Source organism: Coregonus lavaretus (assembly GCF_964263955.1).
Source record: "Coregonus lavaretus genome assembly, chromosome: 12".
NCBI classification, from domain to species: Eukaryota; Metazoa; Chordata; class Actinopteri; order Salmoniformes; family Salmonidae; genus Coregonus; species Coregonus lavaretus.
The window spans coordinates 22,701,506-22,716,662 of record NC_139999.1 but is presented as its reverse complement, the minus strand read 5'-3'; positions in this window follow the sequence as shown (position 1 = coordinate 22,716,662).

The window sequence follows — 15,157 nt, the reverse complement described above, 5'->3', positions numbered from 1 at the left end:
TGGCACACACACCTGAATGCACTCATAATGACTCATTTCTATGAGCACCAAAATGATGATCCATTTCCCTGAATAGCATTGTGAAAGCCTAACACTAATATCGTATTTTATAACTTCGCTAGTCATGTTGGCAATAGAACAAGCTTTCAAATGATGCCCACCTGACCCAGATTGCGATTTATAATGGACCGTTTCTCGATTGCGTAAACAACAACAGTAATTGTGTGATGGTGGGGATGCAGGGTTGTGTTCCAAACAAAACAACTACAAGTGTGCTTGCTCTAGTTCCTCAACAGCACAGCTAGGAGAGCTCAAAAAAGCACCTTACAGTTCAATACTATTCTTTGAGTCATAAAAGTGCATTGAAATTACTTAGGAACAGTGCACACTTTGTAGAGGTGTGGCCACTTGGAGACACCAGGTAGTATTTTTTGTATTATGTTGCACCTACCCCATATTTTCTAGGAATATTCTTATCACGCTACCTATTGTATTCAGAGTATTTTCAGATTTTGTTAATATTTCTGCTCCTGCTATTGTTGTGTCCTCACCTTTCATCTAATAATTTTCCCATAATCTCCAAACTGTTCCCTTTCAATTGCTACCATGGTTATGCATATGCATTTCATATTTCTTCTGTAAGAAACATTTCAATTTAGCCCGATCCAAGGGTTAATATACCACAACCACAATTTCCCATGTGTTTTGGAATTGACATATGGAGAGGGTTGAGGTACCTCAACAATTCCAGATCCTCTGACCCAATGCCTTGGCGGGAGCCCTTTGAGTCATACACTCTGATCTGCTTGGATGCACCATCGAAGACCTGTTGAATATATTAAATACATACGTATCTCATGAGACCTCATGCGCCAGCCATTTTGAATGACATGGAAATTAGTCGAAGGCCTTCAAAGTGTCGCATATATCATTAAGTGGACACGAACCCAAAGGATGGTCCCCTTTCTCAGGATCAGCTCCCACACACTGAGGAAGAAGGATCTTGCTGTTTCCCTGAACGTCCTGTTTGGGTTTAGAGTTTATAAGGATTTAAGTACCTTCGCAAATAAATTACTAACTATGAATCAGGAGAGGGCAATGATTTCAAAAGGTGGTGAAGTAATTCAGTCAATCTGCATTTCATACCTTCAGGTAACAAGACAGGACACGTTCATGGTAACAAGACAGGACACGTTCATGGATATATCTGCTGTTAGTCCATCTGCGCAACCAGGATATGAATGCACACACGGGAAGTGTTTTCACCTATTGAGATACATTTACAATCTTAATACATGGTGTACAAGGGGGGAGTTTTGCATTAGACATTACAGTAATTACTACACTTTATATACTTTTGTATAATCACATCCTTGGTCTCCATTTCTGCTACCAGCTCCGTTTCTGCTTCTAGCTGGGCAAACCTTGTGTCTATATATGGATCTGTTGTGCTGAAAAAGAAAAAGTGACAAACATAGCCTTTGTGTCACGGTTTCGGCCGAGGCTGCCTCTCCTCCTTGCTCGGGCAGGCTTCGGCGTTCGTCGTCTCCGGAATACTAGCTGCCACCGTTGCATGTTTCTATGTTCGTTTGCTGTTGTCTGATTGTTGTTACACCTGTTATCGTTTAATGTCATTAGTGTCCTATATAGTTATCGTTGTGTTTGTCAAGTGTTGTGTGTGATTGTTTTACTGTCGTGCGGTTGGCTAGTATTCTACTGTTTGCTCGGTTGAGCTATTCTCCATAGTGTTTGGAGTGTTTTGTCGCACCTGTTAGTGCGCCCGTTTGTTTTCGCCTACGTGCGGCGTTCTCGCCTCAGGGCATTTATTCGTGCTTGTGTTTTGTGCATCTACTAAAGTCTTTTGGACTAACGTTCTGCGTCCTGCGCCTGATTCCACCACCACACCCACCTACAGCTACACTGACAGAATCACACACCCGCTCGAATGGAATCAGCAGGAGCCGCAGCCGCACAGGAGACGTTGGAGGACAGAGTCCGGGAGCAGAATGACCAGATCCTGCGGATGGGGTCCGCCCTGCAGGAGGTGATCACCACCCTCCAACGCTGGGAGACCCGAGGGACACCCCCAACGCCATCTTCCCTGCCCTCACCATCGGCGAGTCAGCCCCTTCCCGCTCCGGAACCCAGAGGAGTTCGACTCTCGCTCCCGAGGGCCTACGATGGGACCGCTGCCGGGTGTCAGGGCTTCCTTCTCCAGGTGGAGCTTTACCTGGCCACCGTGCACCCGGCGCCCTCGGGACACGAGAGCGTGTCCGCCCTGATCTCCTGCCTTTCCGGCAAAGCGTTAGAGTGGGCCAACGCTGAGTGGAGGAGAATAGACGCTACTACCATCACGTACGCCGAGTTCTCCCGCCGCTTCAGGGCGGTGTTTGACCATCCCCCGGAGGGGAAAGCAGCGGGGGAGCGTCTGTTCTGCCTCCGGCAGGGGAGGAGGAGTGCCCAGGAGTTCGCGTTGGAATTCCGGACTCTAGCGGCGGATGCAGGGTGGAATGAGCGGGCCCTCATTGATCACTACCGCTGTAGTATACGTGAGGACGTCCGTAGGGAGCTGGCCTGTCGGGACACCAGCCTCTCGTTCGACCAGTTAGTCGACATGTCCATCAGGCTGGATACCCTGCTAGCTACCCGCGGACGTCCCGAGGGGGGTCCGTCCATTTCACCCTCCAGCGCCTCCAAGCCGTGCCCCATGGAGCTCGGGGGCGCTAGAGAGAGGAGGGGTCGGAGTACGAGGGGGTCCATCTCCTGCACCAACTGTGGTCGGGGAGGACACACCGCGGCTAGGTGCTGGGGATGGCCTCCTCGGGGAGAAGACGACAGGCCCCGCACTGGGGAGCCCTTCCAGGTGAGTAGGCGCCCCACTCACCCAGAGCTCTCTGTTGCACACTTCTGTCTACCTGTGCGTTTTCCACAGGTCGCACCTCATTCCCAGCATAAGGCGCTGGTAGATTCAGGCGCGGCTGGGAATTTTGTTGATAAGAGATTTTGTTTAGCCTTAGGGATTCCCCTTCTCCCTGTTGACGTCCCCTTCCCCGTTCATGCCCTAGATAGCCGTCCGTTGGGTGCGGGCTTGATCAGGGAGGTCACGGCGCCACTTAGGATGTGTACGCAGGGGGGTCATCAGGAGATGATCCAGCTATTTCTGATCGACTCGCCTGCGTATCCGGTGGTGCTGGGCATGCCCTGGTTGAGTACCCATAACCCGTCTATTTCGTGGCAGGAGAGGGCTCTGATGGAGTGGTCTGCCCAGTGTGTGGGTCGATGTTTAGGCGTTTCCGTAGGGGCTACCTCGGTGGAGAGTCCAAACCAGGTGCCCGCATTGCACGTTCCCCCTGAGTATGGGGATTTGGCTATTGTGTTCAGTAAGTCGAGGGCGACGCAGTTGCCTCCCCATAGGCAGGGAGATTGTGCGATAGACCTCCAGGCAGGAGCTGCGCTCCCACGGAGCCATGTGTATCCTCTGTCTCAGGAGGAGAAGAGAGCTATGGAGACTTACATAGACGAATCTCTGAGACAAGGATACATACGGCCCTCCACTTCCCCTGCGTCCTCGAGTTTCTTTTTTGTGAAGAAAAAGGATGGTGGGTTACGCCCGTGCATTGATTACCGTGGTCTCAATCAGATCACGGTGAAGTACAGTTATCCACTCCCGCTGATTGCGACCATGACGGAGTCATTGCACGGGGCGCGTTTCTTCACTAAATTAGATCTCAGGAGCGCGTACAACTTGGTGCGCATTAGGGGGGGCGATGAATGGAAGACAGCCTTTAGTACCACCTCGGGCCATTACGAGTATCTTGTCATGCCATACGGGTTGATGAACGCACCTTCAGTTTTCCAATCATTCGTGGATGAGATCTTCAGGGACATGCAGGGGCAGGGGGTGGTCGTGTACATAGATGACATTCTCGTGTACTCGCCTACCCGAGTCGAGCATGTGGCCCTGGTGCGCCGAGTGTTGCGGAGGCTGTTGGAGCACGACCTGTATGTCAAGGCAGAGAAGTGTCTGTTTTTCCAGGAGTCGGTCTCCTTTTTGGGTTATCAGTTGTCTGCGTCAGGGGTGAAGATGGAGGTAGACCGGGTGTCAGCCGTGCGTAATTGGCAAACACCAACCACTGTGAAGGAGGTGCAGCAGTTTTTGCGGTTTGCGAATTACTACCGGAGGTTTATCCGGGGTTTTGGACAGGTGGCAGCTCCCATAACGTCTCTTTTGAAGGGGGGTCCGGTGCGTCTGCAGTGGTCAGCCGAGGCGGACAGGGCGTTTGGGAGGCTGAAGGACCTGTTTACCTCGGCCCCGGTGCTGGCGCATCCGGATCCCTCTTTACCATTTCAGGTAGAGGTGGACGCGTCAGAGGCCGGTATAGGAGCCGTACTTTCGCAACGGTCCGGCGCGCCACCTAAACTCCGCCCCTGTGCTTTTTATTCCAAGAAGCTCAGTCCGGCGGAGCGAAATTATGACGTAGGGGACAGGGAGCTGTTAGCCGTGGTACAGGCCCTAAAGGTGTGGAGGCACTGGCTTGAGGGGGCTCAACACCCTTTCCTCATTTTGACGGACCACCGTAACCTGGAGTACATCCGGGCAGCGAGGAGACTGAACCCTCGTCAGGCGAGGTGGAATATGTTTTTGACCTGGTTCACATTTAAGATCACGTACATCCCTGGGTCACAGAACGGTAAGGCAGACGCACTGTCTCGGCGGTATGACACGGAGGAGAGGTCCGTGGAGCCCACTCCCATACTGCCGGAGTCTTGTCTGGTGGCACCGGTAGTGTGGGAGGTCGATGCTGAACTCGAGCGGGCGTTACGCACCGACCCTAGTCCACCTCAATGCCCGGAGGGTCGGAAGTACGTTCCGCTCGAGGTTCGGGATCGATTGATCTATTGGGCTCACACGTCACCCTCCTCTGGACACCCTGGTATCGGCCGGACAGTGCACTGTCTTAGTGCCAAGTACTGGTGGCCCACGTTGGCGAGGGATGTGAGGGTTTATGTTTCCTCCTGCTCGGTGTGCGCCCAGTGTAAGGCGCCTAGACATCTGCCTAGGGGTAAGTTACTACCCCTGCCCGTTCCACAACGACCATGGTCTCACCTCTCGGTGGATTTCCTCACTGACCTTCCTCCTTCACAGGGGAATACCACTATACTGGTCGTTGTGGACCTGTTTTCTAAGGCCTGTCGTTTGCCGGGCCTATGCCGGGCCTTCCTACTGCCCTGCAAACCGCCGAAGCACTATTCACCCATGTGTTCCGGCACTACGGGGTACCCGAGGATATTGTGTCTGATCGAGGTCCCCAATTTACCTCCAGAGACTGGAGAGCTTTTATGGAGCGGTTGGGGGTCTCGGTGAGCCTCACCTCGGGTTACCACCCGGAGAGTAATGGGCAGGTGGAACGTGTGAACCAGGATGTGGGTAGGTTTCTTAGAACATACTGCCAGGACCGGCCGGAGGAGTGGGCAAGGTACGTTCCCTGGGCCGAAATGGCCCAGAATTCCCTACGCCATTCCTCCACTAACCTAACCCCTTTCCAATGTGTGTTAGGTTACCAGCCGGTTCTGGCACCTTGGCAGCAGAGCCAGATCGAGGCTCCTGCGGTGGATGAGTGGGTGCGGCGCTCGGAGGAGACATGGAACGCTGCACACGTCCACCTGCAGCGGGCCCTCCGTCGTCAAAAGGCGAGCGCCGATCTCCACCGCAGTGAGGGACCGGTGTACGCACCTGGTGATCGAGTCTGGCTCTCTACCAGAAACCTGCCCCTCCGCCTGCCTTGTCGGAAACTGGGTCGGCGGTTTGTAGGGCCATTTAAAGTCCTGAGAAGATTGACCGAGGTGTGTTACAAATTACAACTACCTGTTGAGTATAAAAGTATTAACCCCTCGTTCCATGTGTCTCTTCTCAGGCCGGTGGTAGCTGGCCCACTCCAAGAAAGTGAGATCAGGGAGACTCCTCCGCCCCCATTGGACATCGAGGGGGCACCGGCGTACTCCGTGTGGTCCATCTTGGATTCGAGACGTCGGATGGGGGGTCTCCAATATCTAGTGGAGTGGGAGGGGTACGGCCCGGAGGAACGGTGCTGGGTGCCGAGGAGAGACATTTTGGACCCGTCTCTCCTGACGGAATTCCATCGTGGGCACCCGACGCACCCTGCTCCGCGTCCTCCTGGTCGTCCCCGAGGCCGGAGTCGCGCACGTCTGGAGCCGCGCGTCAAGGGGGGGGGTACTGTCACGGTTTCGGCCGAGGCTGCCTCTCCTCCTTGCTCGGGCAGGCTTCGGCGTTCGTCGTCTCCGGAATACTAGCTGCCACCGTTGCATGTTTCTATGTTCGTTTGCTGTTGTCTGATTGTTGTTACACCTGTTATCGTTTAATGTCATTAGTGTCCTATATAGTTATCGTTGTGTTTGTCAAGTGTTGTGTGTGATTGTTTTACTGTCGTGCGGTTGGCTAGTATTCTACTGTTTGCTCGGTTGAGCTATTCTCCATAGTGTTTGGAGTGTTTTGTCGCACCTGTTAGTGCGCCCGTTTGTTTTCGCCTACGTGCGGAGTTCTCGCCTCAGGGCATTTATTCGTGCTTGTGTTTTGTGCATCTACTAAAGTCTTTTGGACTAACGTTCTGCGTCCTGCGCCTGATTCCACCACCACACCCACCTACAGCTACACTGACACTTTGCATGGTTATGATTAGAAAGTGTTAGACTTTTCATGACCAATGTTTGACATCAGTGACCGTAAGACTACGTACATCGTTTGCAAACTCCCCTCCCCTGTCAGTGATGGTGTTGTCCACAAGTCCTAAATCAAGAGGTTTGTTGGTGATTTTTGAAGTGATCTCTGTTCCTGATTTGCCCTCCAAGGGTTCAGCAATTACTAATTTGCTGAAGAGGTCCGTCATGGTTAGGGCATATTGGTTACCAGCCGCGGTTCTCAAAAGGGCCTATGAGATAGATACCCAGGATAGACCATGCCTGTCTAACTTCGATAGGATGCATCACAGGGGCCCACGTTTTCATGTTATAGTAGAGTTGACACTGCACTCCTCAACCTTATAGAATGTGAAAACATTGTACATTAGATAAAACGAAGGCAAACACTCTCATCTTAATTTATAATAACTGCAATAGCACAGTTATGAAATTAAAATGCACAGTTTGCTGTCTTTTCAGCTGCTTGATGTGATTGTGTTACGCTGTAACGCTGAATTCCCACGATACAGATTGAATTGGCTAGCTAGCAAAGGAGAAGTAACGTTAGCTTGTGATTACTTGTGAATGAGAAAGATAGAATACAATTGTTAAATTACAAGCCTAGTTGGTTTAGCCACAGAAAAAGACAGCAACTTTCCCTCTAGCCATGATTGGCTGAGATAATGAGTGGGCTGGACATGCCGAGAGATGAGTTCAGATTGGTCTGCCATGTAGCACGCTTCTGCTGTCTATAACATGAGCTGGTCAGTATGTGTAGGTAATCCTTTCTAACGCAGCTTTTTTGAAAGATATCACGTAGTAGAACTGCATAAGTGTTGCTCTCCACTTTCTGGAGGACCGAGTTTTGAAATCAGTGGAATTAGAGTATGATAGCTAAGGAGATGGAGAAAATTCTGCCATTTGATTGCAAATATGCAGACGGAGTCGAAAAGAGAACACACAAGAAGGCTGTTGTATAAAACACCTGTCTCCGGATCACATCTTCAAATAAGGGCAACCATGGCATCCGTGACAGAGAGGGAGCAGCATCCATCCATGTATACAGGTAAGATAGCCTAGCTAGCTACATTTTCAGATATTAAATGTTTCTAATTTTGTCAGAAAGTCGTTTTCATTTCAAGTTAAAGTGTACTGTTAGATAGCTAGCTAACGTTAGCTGGCTGGCTCGCTAGCTAACATTATGTGTATGATCTGTGTAGTTATATTATTCGTATCTCAGAGCCATTTGCATTGCTAGTTATAGCCTAATGTTAGCTAGCTAACATTGAACCTGGTTGGTTAGCTATCTGCAGATTCATGCAGGGTAGTAATGTTATGAGTTGGGATTATGGTTCATTGTTTAGCTAGCTAGCTACATGTCTAAACAAAAGACTCCACTATGCAAGTAACCATTTCAAAAGAATGTTCATGATGTCACTGCGACAACTGTCTATCTACTCCGATTTCAGAGCACTCTCGTCTGAGCGTGCCAGAGCGCAGAATAACTGACGAATATACGAACGCCCAACCCCCTTTGAATATGACCAGTGTCAGTAAACGTTGGCAAAAAAGCATAATGAAATTGTTACAAGCAGCACATTTGCACTCTGGATAACATAAAAACAGCCTAACCAGCTCTGCTAGGGCGAGTAACATTGTCAGAGTGAGCTGTTCTCTCATTTGTATCTGGAAGTAGCTAGCCAACATTAACCAGTTAGCTTGGGTGCTTGACTACTGTTGTTAGGTCAGAACGCTCAGATCAACCCTACTTCTCTGCCAAAGCATCCAGTGTGCTCTCTGAACGTTCTGAGAGCGAAACGCTCTGAATTTACGAACGGACAATCTGACAACGCTCTGAGTTTACGAACTGCCCAGAGCGCACTCTGTGCACACTCTGGCACTCCAGATTAAATTTACGAACACACCCGTAGTATAAACCAGCCTTTAGTCTTTAAATCTTTGGTTGTTTAGTATATGGCCTCACATGTGAATCCTTAAAGAGGTAGGTGGGCCTAAGTCTTTAGAGGGTGTGAACAATGCTGAATGGGTGTAGACAATGAAGAGCTCTCCAGTAGGAGTACCAAAACATTCAAGGGCCATTTTCTCAAAAGTGAGGTTACAAGTTTATCAACTTTTAAAGCAGAATTACTTTCCCTTTGTTCCTCAACTGTAGCGTATGATATACCATTTTCTATCTCTGAGTCTCTTTATCCAATGTATAAAACAAAATTTCAAATATTGCTACATAAGACCGAATCGAGCCAGTCGGTCACATATATGCACTATCAATCCTCAGCACTTTGTCGCGCTAGTCTGGATTGGCAGATGTAGCAAATGCAGGCGCCCACAGAACAGTTTTTCGAGGTCGAGGTAGGGTGAGAGAGAGACTTTCGCACGAACTCAGCCATCCACACAAAGAGACGCCATCCACACCAAGCAGGAGTCAGGGTCCTGAACTACTTAAACGATTGGCTAATAGTGTTTGTGCCGGGTTACAAAGCCAAGCTTTGGCACACATATCCATGGTCTCACATCACCTTTCCATGTTGCAACTAACAATGAACTTGGAAAAGAGTTCTCTGGTCCCCACTCAGTGTGTGCACTTCCTGGGCTTGACCCTGGACACTCAAATCATGCAAGCAACACTCTCTCCAGAAAGAGTGATATCGTTGACAAATTGTCTTTCAACATTGAAACTGAGAAAACAGATGACAGCACTAGAGAGTCAGAGGCTCCTAGGCCTCCTAGCTGCTGCAGTCCATGTTGTACCGTTGGGCTTGCTCCACATGCGGCCAATATAGCTCTGGTACAACAGACACAATCTATGTCCCAGAAAGGAACAAACACAAAAAGCTGACAATTTCAATGAGTTGCTGGAGAGCAATACAATGCTGGAGCTGAGCACTTCAAACTCCCAGTGGAGTTCTCCTAGGCGCAATTCACAACAGGGTGACTTTGACCATAGAGCCTCCCTACAGGGATGGGGAGCTGCCTTGAACCAGTCAGGGATCCATGGTGTATGGTCAGCACCATGGTCAACAGCTCACATCAACGTACTGGAGCTCAAGGTGGTTCACCATGCACTCCGGCACTTCCTCCCAGTACTGAGACGACAACATGTACTGATACGGACAGACAACATAACCGCGGTTGCACACATCAACCCCCAGGGCGTACTGAGGTCAATGGCACTGCACCAGGTAGAGTGGGAGATACTGCTTTGGGCAAACAGACACCTTACATCCCTCAGAGTCCTTCAGACTGGAGGATACATCCCACAGTAGTGGAGATGATCTGGGCGCAATTCGGAACGGCCATCCTCGATCTGTTCGCATCGCAAGACTCAACCTATTGTTTTATGTGGTTCTACATAAAGGTTCCAGCAGGCCAACTCAGGGTCAACGCCCTATCACACATATGGCCAAGGGGGCTGCTGTATGCATTTCCACCAATTCCTTTGCTCCCTCAGGTCTTGAGGAAGATCAGTCTCGAGAGCGCGTAATTTCTACTTGTTGCTCCACATTGGCCACAGCGTCACAGGTTTTCAGACCTTGTACAGCTGACAACCTCCCAACCATGGGAACTCCTTCTTCGAGCGGACCTCCTGTCACAAGCGAACGGCAAGATTTGGCACCCCAAACCCAGCATACTGAAGTTGAGGGTGTTGCCCCTGAACTTGACCGCCTTCTAGCTGCAGGGTTGCCCTCCTTTGTAATTTATACAATTCAGGCAGCCAGGGCATCCTGTACACGAACGCCGTATTCCTAGAAGTGGAATGTGTTCAGGAAGTGGTGTGTCACCCATGCAAAATCTCCATCTTCCTGCCCAATTTCTGTCATTTTTACCTTTCTCCAGGAGCTTATGGTTGCAGGGAAGTCCCCATCTACATTGAAAGTGTATATGGTAGCCATCTCTATGGGTCATGACCAGATTGCACGTTCATCACCAGGGGCGTACACTCTACGGTCACTCCTTCAGTACCCTCATGGGAGTTAGATGTTCTCCTACGATCACTTATGAGCCCACCATTTAAGCCCCTGTCTTCACTTGTGCTATGTGAGCTCTCAGTCAAGACTGTCTTTCTATTGGCTGTTGTTTCAGCCAAGCTTGTTGGAGAATTACATGCGCTTTCTACCATTTCTTCATGCCTCACTTTAGCAGAAGATGGATCTAAGGCAGTGCTTCAGCCAAATCCAGCATTCTTAGCTGCTTTACCTAAGGTGCTTTCATCATCACATACTAACCAGCCCTTAATCATAGCGGCATTTCACCTGCCTCCCCACTCCTCACAGGAGAGTTGTGAGTTGCATACACTTTGCCCGGTTAGGTCATTGAGTGCCTATCTTGCTGCAACAGCAACTGATCATTAAACAGAACAGCTTTTTGTGTGTTATGGGGAGCACAGGGGTACTGGCACATTGGATTACCAATGCAGTGTCAAAATCACATGCTGCAGCAAGTAGACCAACTCCAGACAGGCGTGGTAGCACACTTCACCAGGGGCATGGCAACTTCATGGACTTTATCTGTGCTGCTGCAAGTTGGGCAACCCCCATGACATTCATGCGGTACTACAGACTCAACGTTATGTCCACACCATCAGTGGGGTCTGTGGTTCTGGACACGGCACGCTCTCTCAACCCAGATAAGTGAGCGTACCGTGAACCTTGTAATACTTATTTATCAACCATCAGGGAGATGGATGTTCTATACCTCATGTTTTAAGTTCTAGCTTTCAGCTTGCTTGTGTACAGTGGCTTTCGAAAGTATTCACCCCCCTTGGCATTTTTCCTATTTTGTTGCCTTACAACCTGGAATTAAAATGGATTTTTTGGGGGGTTTGTATCATTTGATTTACACAACATGCCTACCACTTTGAAGATGCAAAATATTTTTTCTTGTGAAACAAACAAGAAATAAGACAAAAAAAACAGAAAACTTGAGCGTGCATAACTATTCACCCCCCCCCCAAAGTCAATACTTTGTAGAGCCACCTTTTGCAGCAATTACAGCTGCAAGTCTCTTGGGGTATGTCTCTATAAGCTTGGCATATCTAACCACTGGGATATTTGTCCATTCTTCAAGGCAAAACTGCTCCAGCTCCTTCAAGTTGGATGGGTTCCGCTGGTGTACAGCAATCTTTAAGTCATACCACAGATTCTCAATTGGATTGAGGTCTGGGCTTTGACTAGGCCATTCCAAGACATTTAAATGTTTCCCCTTAAACCACTCGAGTGTTGCTTTAGCAGTATGCTTAGGGTCATTGTCCTGCTGGAAGGTGAACCTCCGTCCCAGTCTCAAATCTTTGGAAGAATGAAACAGGTTTTCCTTAAGACTTTCCCTGTATTTAGCGCCATCCATCATTCCTTCAATTCTGTCCAGTTTCCCAGTCCCTGCCGATGAAAAACATCCCCACAGCATGATGCTGCCACCATGCTTCACTGTGGGGATGGTGTTCTTGGGTAGATGAGAGGAGTTGGGTTTGCGCCAGACATAGCGTTTTCCTTGATGGCCAAAAAGCTCAGTTTTAGTCTCATCTGACCAGAGTACCTTCTTCCATATGTTTGGGGAGTCTCCCACATGCCTTTTGGCGAACACCAAACGTGTTTGCTTATTTGTTTCTTTAAGCAATGGCTTTTTTCTGGCCACTCTTCCATAAAGCCCAGCTCTGTGGAGTGTACGGCTTATAGTGGTCCTATGGACAGACACTCCAATCTCCGCTGTGGAGCTTTGCAGCTCCTTCAGGGTTATCTTTGGTATCTTTGTTGCCTCTCTGATTAATACCCTCCTTGCCTGGTCCGTGAGTTTTGGTGGGCGGCCCCCTCTTGGCAGGTTTGTTGTGGTGCCATATTCATTCCATTTTTTAATAATGGATTTAATGGTGCTCCGTGGGATGTTCAATGTTTCTGATATTTTTTTATAACCCAACCCTGATCTGTACTTCTTCACAACTTTGTCCCTGACCTGTTTGGGTAGCTCCTTGGTCTTCATAGTGCCGCTTGCTTGGTGGTGCCCCTTGCTTAGTGGAATTGCAGACTCTGGGGCCTTTCAGAACAGGTGTATATATACTGAGATCATGTGACAGATCATGTGACACTTAGATTGCACACAGGTGGACTTTATTGAACTAATTATGTGACTTCTGAAGGTAATTGGTTGCACCAGATCTTATTTAGGTGCTTCATAGCAAAGGGGGTGAATACATATGCACGCACCACTTTTCCGGTATTAATTTTTTTGAATTTTTTGAAACAAGTTATTTTTTTCATTTCACTTCACCAATTTGGACTATTTTGTGTATGTCCATTACATCATATCCAAATAAAAATCCATTTAAATTACAGGTTGTAATGCAAAAAAAATAGGAAAAACGCCAAGCACTTACATTTGACCGGGGCAGATCGAGCAGGGCAGAAATCTGATGAACTGACTTCTTGGAAAGGTGGCATCCTATGACAGTGCCATGTTGAAAGTCACTGAGCTCTTCAGTAAGGCCATTCTACTGCCAATGTTTGTCTATGGAGATTGCATGGCTGTGTGCTCGATTTGATACACCTGTCAGCAACGGGTGTGGCTGAAATAGCCAAATCCACTAATTTGAAGGGGTGTCCACATACTTTTGTATATATAGTGTATATGGCAATACAAGTGTATCTCTCTCGCTTTAGTTTTAATTGTATCTTCTCATCACCTGTCCCAGTGGAACAATTAGCCTAGCCTACTACTTCCCACATTACAATTGTGCACTTGTTGAAACAAAATATGCTAATTAGGTACTCTTTAACATAGAGTATCATTATTAATTTATATGTTCATTACCCTCATTTTAGACCTGCGTGTGGAATTCTATTGAATTGAATTTAGGCGGCAGTTGCAAGGAAGGTGGTGGCATGATTCATGGTTACACTATGCACACCTTCCTTACTTTCCACAGCAAAGACATAAAGTTGGTAATGTCATTCTCACACACTGGTTTAACTTACCGGGTTTTGAGCCAGGGTTAGCTAGCATAAGTCTTTAGGTCTTCAATAAGGTTATGTCCCTGCACAAGACTACACTATCAAGCAAACAACTTCAGTTACATGTGCCTGTGGAACTAAAATGTTTTGAAGGATACACGTAGAAAGTTTAAATGGCATAAATCGTTCTGTCATTTTGTTAGTTGATTATAAGACATTTGTTTGTTTGACTCACACCAGGCTCCTCTGTGGTTTGCACTTTGTGTATGTAATACGTATTGACTTAAATAACATGCTGCTTCAGGTTGAAGGACACAGCTTATTATTAGGCATTTGACTGCTATACCACTATAATTTGAATTCAACATCATTCACTACAATTTGCTTCAATGTCAACAGGAATACTTCTAATTAGAACTAACACATCATAATCATTCCATAACATGATATTGACTTATTCAAATAAGAATGGGTCTAGGAATTTTATTCAAAAGCTCTAACCACATGATTTTATGTGCAAGAAAAATGTATGCTTGAATTAAGGTTCTGTTTACATTTTTAAAAAATTACATTTGTCATTTAGCAGACACTCTTATCTAGAGTGACTTACAGTTAGTGAGTGCATACATTTTTCATACTAGTAGGCCACAGAATGAAAATGAACCCAGAGTGCCTTAAAAAGTGGGTAATTCTGTCAAACAGAGTCTAACCGCAGTGAAACACCTCAAGACGGATGGGGTTCTTATCAGACTTGTGTTCTGGCTTCTCTTAATAAAGAGCAGATTTCAACCCACTGTAGCGTTCCAGAGAGGGATAGAGGAGAGGGAGAGACAGTTAGAGAGAGAGAGAGAGAGAGTGGGGGAGAGAGAGAGAGTTATCTCCACTAGACAGTCAAGCTTGAACCCCTACCTTGAGGACATTGCATATTTTGAATGTAGAATGTCTTGCTGATTTGACCATGTTTTTTCTTCTTCAGAAATGCAAGAAATGTAAAACATTTTATAAACTTCATCTACAGCTGTACGCAACAGAAATACATCTGAATGAAAATCCCATCATGTAAGTAGAAAGTATGATATTGGTTGGTGGGTAATGTTGCACTATTACCTGGCTTACCTCACACTTGTACAGTATTAGAAACATAGAGTTACATTAATAAGGCAAATGTTATGTTTATATGTTTAATGTGTATGCTTATCTTCTTCAAAGCCAAATAGCTACTTTCAATACTGTTATCCCAAAAGTGTTTGCAATTACATTTTAATTGGATTTTGTGCACAAACAATAATTGCTAATTGTGCATTTTCCCAAGGGAGATTTTACATGCCAACATGAAGGTAAGGCCTTTCATTATTACACATGCCTTAATTGATTATAAAATGCCTTATGATTGATTATAAAGCGCATTAATTAGTGTATTTTTGAGTGAGTATTTGCGTGTGTGTTTGTATATCTGTGAGTGAGTGTGTGAGTGTGTGTGTGTATCAGTAAACACATCCAGC